This window comes from Leiobunum rupestre, chromosome 4 (genome assembly GCF_980474605.1).
Source record: "Leiobunum rupestre chromosome 4, qqLeiRupe1.1.hap1, whole genome shotgun sequence".
Taxonomy (NCBI): Eukaryota; Metazoa; Arthropoda; class Arachnida; order Opiliones; family Sclerosomatidae; genus Leiobunum; species Leiobunum rupestre.
In genome coordinates this window covers 32436118-32442144 of record NC_143387.1, presented here as the reverse complement: position 1 = coordinate 32442144, position 6027 = coordinate 32436118, and positions in this window count along the sequence as shown.

The window sequence follows — 6027 nt, the reverse complement described above, 5'->3', positions numbered from 1 at the left end:
TCTATAAACTTGAATAATTATTGATATAAATAAGTCTGGCAGCTCAGTTTTGTTAACCACACTAAGAAAATAAATTTAAATTTTGAATTAATTCTTAAGAATTATGAATATTTCCAGCTTCAAAATCCATTTATCTGGCAGATTGCCGTGTTGAAATGCCAAATTTTGGTAAATTTCTTGTCTCACAGGGTTTTGAAGAAACATTGACACTGGCAATTGTTTAACAAATCAAGAAACTTTAATAATTATTGATATAAATAAGCCTGGCAGCTCTGTTAAGCTAACCACACTAAGAAAATCGATATAAATTTTGAATGAATTCTTAAGAATTATGAATATTTCCAACTCCAAAATCCATTTATCTGGCAGATTGCCGTATTGAAATGCCAAATTTTTTTAAATTTCTTCATAGAAACAGGATTTGAAGAAACATTGACACTAGCAATTCATTAACAAATCTATAAACTTGAAAAATTATTGATATAAATAAGCCCGGCAGCTCAGTTTTGTTAACCACACTAAGAAAATAAATATAAATTTTGAATTAATTCTTAAGAATTATGAATATTTCCAGCTCCGAAATCCATTTATCTGGCAGATTGCCGTGTTGAAATGCCAAATTTTGGTAAATTTCTTCAGTCAAACAGGGTTTTGAAGAAACATTGACACTAGCAATTTATTAACAAATCAAGAAACTTAAATAATTATTTATATAAATAAGCCTGGCAGCTCAGTTATGCTAACCACAATAAGAAATTAAATATATATTTTGAATTAATTCTTAAGAATTATGAATATTTCCAGCTCCAAAATCCATTTATCTGGCAGATTGCCGTGTTGAAATGCCAAATTTTGGTAAATTTCTTCAGTCAAACAGGGTTTTGAAGAAACATTGACACTAGCAATTTATTAACAAATCAAGAAACTTAAATAATTATTGATATAAATAAGCCTGGCAGCTCTGTTAAGCTAACCACACTAAGAAAATCGATATAAATTTTGAATTAATTCTTAAGAATTATGAATATTTCCAGCTCCAAAATCCATTTATCTGGCAGATTGCCGTGTTGAAATGCCAAATTTTGGTAAATTTCTTCAGTCAAACAGGGTTTTGAAGAAACATTGACACTAGCAATTTATTAACAAATCAAGAAACTTAAATAATTATTGATATAAATAAGCCTGGCAGCTCTGTTAAGCTAACCACACTAAGAAAATCGATATAAATTTTGAATGAATTCTTAAGAATTATGAATATTTCCAGCTCCAAAATCCATTTATCTGGCAGATTGCCGTGTTGAAATGCCAAATTTTGGTAAATTTCTTCAGTCAAACAAGGTTTTGAAGAAACATTGACACTAGCAATTCATTAACAAATCTATAAACTTGAATAATTATTGATATAAATAAGCCTGGCAGCTCAGTTTTGTTAACCACACTAAGAAAATAAATATAAATTTTGAATTAATTCTTAAGAATTATGAATATTTTCAGCTCCAAAATCCATTTATCTGGCAGATTGCGGTGTTGAAATGCCAAATTTTGGTAAATTTCTTCAGTCAAACAGGGTTTTGAAGAAACATAGACACTAGCAATTTATTAACAAATCAAGAAACTTAAATAATTATTGATATAAATAAGCCTGGCAGCTCGGTTATGCTAACCACAATAAGAAATTAAATATAAATTTTGAATTAATTCTTAAGAATTATGAATATTTCCAGCTCCAAAATCCATTTATCTGGCAGATTGCCGTGTTGAAATGCCAAATTTTGGTAAATTTCTTCAGTCAAACACGGTTTTGAAGAAACATTGACACTAGCAATTCATTAACAAATCTATAAACTTGAATAATTATTGATATAAATAAGCCTGGCAGCTCTGTTAAGCTAACCACACTAAGAAAATCGATATAAATTTTGAATGAATTCTTAAGAATTATGAATATTTTCAGCTTCAAAATCCATTTATCTGGCAGATTGCCGTGTTGAAATGCCAAATTTTGGTAAATTTCTTCAGTCAAACACGGTTTTGAAGAAACATTGACACTAGCAATTCATTAACAAATCTATAAACTTGAATAATTATTGATATAAATAAGCCTGGCAGCTCTGTTAAGCTAACCACACTAAGAAAAACGATATAAATTTTGAATGAATTCTTAAGAATTATGAATATTTCCAGCTTCAAAATCCATTTATCTGGCAGATTGCCGTGTTGAAATGCCAAATTTTGGTAAATTTCTTCAGTCAAACACGGTTTTGAAGAAACATTGACACTAGCAATTCATTAACAAATCTATAAACTTGAATAATTATTGATATAAATAAGCCTGGCAGCTCTGTTAAGCTAACCACACTAAGAAAATCGATATAAATTTTGAATGAATTCTTAAGAATTATGAATATTTCCAGCTTCAAAATCCATTTATCTGGCAGATTGCCGTGTTGAAATGCCAAATTTTGGTAAATTTCTTCAGTCAAACACGGTTTTGAAGAAACATTGACACTAGCAATTCATTTACAAATCTATAAACTTGAATAATTATTGATATAAATAAGTCTGGCAGCTCAGTTTTGTTAACCACACTAAGAAAATAAATTTAAATTTTGAATTAATTCTTAAGAATTATGAATATTTCCAGCTTCAAAATCCATTTATCTGGCAGATTGCCGTGTTGAAATGCCAAATTTTGGTAAATTTCTTGTCTCACAGGGTTTTGAAGAAACATTGACACTGGCAATTGTTTAACAAATCAAGAAACTTTAATAATTATTGATATAAATAAGCCTGGCAGCTCTGTTAAGCTAACCACACTAAGAAAATCGATATAAATTTTGAATGAATTCTTAAGAATTATGAATATTTCCAACTCCAAAATCCATTTATCTGGCAGATTGCCGTATTGAAATGCCAAATTTTTTTAAATTTCTTCATACAAACAGGATTTGAAGAAACATTGACACTAGCAATTCATTAACAAATCTATAAACTTGAAAAATTATTGATATAAATAAGCCCGGCAGCTCAGTTTTGTTAACCACACTAAGAAAATAAATATAAATTTTGAATTAATTCTTAAGAATTATGAATATTTCCAGCTCCGAAATCCATTTATCTGGCAGATTGCCGTGTTGAAATGCCAAATTTTGGTAAATTTCTTCAGTCAAACAGGGTTTTGAAGAAACATTGACACTAGCAATTTATTAACAAATCAAGAAACTTAAATAATTATTTATATAAATAAGCCTGGCAGCTCAGTTATGCTAACCACAATAAGAAATTAAATATATATTTTGAATTAATTCTTAAGAATTATGAATATTTCCAGCTCCAAAATCCATTTATCTGGCAGATTGCCGTGTTGAAATGCCAAATTTTGGTAAATTTCTTCAGTCAAACAGGGTTTTGAAGAAACATTGACACTAGCAATTTATTAACAAATCAAGAAACTTAAATAATTATTGATATAAATAAGCCTGGCAGCTCTGTTAAGCTAACCACACTAAGAAAATCGATATAAATTTTGAATTAATTCTTAAGAATTATGAATATTTCCAGCTCCAAAATCCATTTATCTGGCAGATTGCCGTGTTGAAATGCCAAATTTTGGTAAATTTCTTCAGTCAAACAGGGTTTTGAAGAAACATTGACACTAGCAATTTATTAACAAATCAAGAAACTTAAATAATTATTGATATAAATAAGCCTGGCAGCTCTGTTAAGCTAACCACACTAAGAAAATCGATATAAATTTTGAATGAATTCTTAAGAATTATGAATATTTCCAGCTCCAAAATCCATTTATCTGGCAGATTGCCGTGTTGAAATGCCAAATTTTGGTAAATTTCTTCAGTCAAACAAGGTTTTGAAGAAACATTGACACTAGCAATTCATTAACAAATCTATAAACTTGAATAATTATTGATATAAATAAGCCTGGCAGCTCAGTTTTGTTAACCACACTAAGAAAATAAATATAAATTTTGAATTAATTCTTAAGAATTATGAATATTTTCAGCTCCAAAATCCATTTATCTGGCAGATTGCGGTGTTGAAATGCCAAATTTTGGTAAATTTCTTCAGTCAAACAGGGTTTTGAAGAAACATAGACACTAGCAATTTATTAACAAATCAAGAAACTTAAATAATTATTGATATAAATAAGCCTGGCAGCTCGGTTATGCTAACCACAATAAGAAATTAAATATAAATTTTGAATTAATTCTTAAGAATTATGAATATTTCCAGCTCCAAAATCCATTTATCTGGCAGATTGCCGTGTTGAAATGCCAAATTTTGGTAAATTTCTTCAGTCAAACACGGTTTTGAAGAAACATTGACACTAGCAATTCATTAACAAATCTATAAACTTGAATAATTATTGATATAAATAAGCCTGGCAGCTCTGTTAAGCTAACCACACTAAGAAAATCGATATAAATTTTGAATGAATTCTTAAGAATTATGAATATTTTCAGCTTCAAAATCCATTTATCTGGCAGATTGCCGTGTTGAAATGCCAAATTTTGGTAAATTTCTTCAGTCAAACACGGTTTTGAAGAAACATTGACACTAGCAATTCATTAACAAATCTATAAACTTGAATAATTATTGATATAAATAAGCCTGGCAGCTCTGTTAAGCTAACCACACTAAGAAAAACGATATAAATTTTGAATGAATTCTTAAGAATTATGAATATTTCCAGCTTCAAAATCCATTTATCTGGCAGATTGCCGTGTTGAAATGCCAAATTTTGGTAAATTTCTTCAGTCAAACACGGTTTTGAAGAAACATTGACACTAGCAATTCATTAACAAATCTATAAACTTGAATAATTATTGATATAAATAAGCCTGGCAGCTCTGTTAAGCTAACCACACTAAGAAAATCGATATAAATTTTGAATGAATTCTTAAGAATTATGAATATTTCCAGCTTCAAAATCCATTTATCTGGCAGATTGCCGTGTTGAAATGCCAAATTTTGGTAAATTTCTTCAGTCAAACACGGTTTTGAAGAAACATTGACACTAGCAATTCATTTACAAATCTATAAACTTGAATAATTATTGATATAAATAAGTCTGGCAGCTCAGTTTTGTTAACCACACTAAGAAAATAAATTTAAATTTTGAATTAATTCTTAAGAATTATGAATATTTCCAGCTTCAAAATCCATTTATCTGGCAGATTGCCGTGTTGAAATGCCAAATTTTGGTAAATTTCTTGTCTCACAGGGTTTTGAAGAAACATTGACACTGGCAATTGTTTAACAAATCAAGAAACTTTAATAATTATTGATATAAATAAGCCTGGCAGCTCTGTTAAGCTAACCACACTAAGAAAATCGATATAAATTTTGAATGAATTCTTAAGAATTATGAATATTTCCAACTCCAAAATCCATTTATCTGGCAGATTGCCGTATTGAAATGCCAAAATTTTTTAAATTTCTTCATACAAACAGGATTTGAAGAAACATTGACACTAGCAATTCATTAACAAATCTATAAACTTGAAAAATTTTTGATATAAATAAGCCCGGCAGCTCAGTTTTGTTAACCACACTAAGAAAATAAATATAAATTTTGAATTAATTCTTAAGAATTATGAATATTTCCAGCTCCGAAATCCAATTATCTGGCAGATTGCCGTGTTGAAATGCCAAATTTTGGTAAATTTCTTGTCTCACAGGGTTTTGAAGAAACATTGACACTAGCAATTGTTTAACAAATCAAGAAACTTGAATAATTATTGATATAAATAAGCCTGGCAGCTCTGTTAAGCTAACCACACTAAGAAAATCGATATAAATTTTGAATGAATTCTTAAGAATTATGAATATTTCCAGCTTCAAAATCCATTTATCTGGCAGATTGCCGTGTTGAAATCCCAAATTTTGGTAAATTTCTTCAGTCAAACACGGTTTTGAAGAAACATTGACACTAGCAATTCATTAACAAATCTATAAACTTGAATAATTATTTATATAAATAAGCCTGGCAGCTCAGTTTTGGTAACC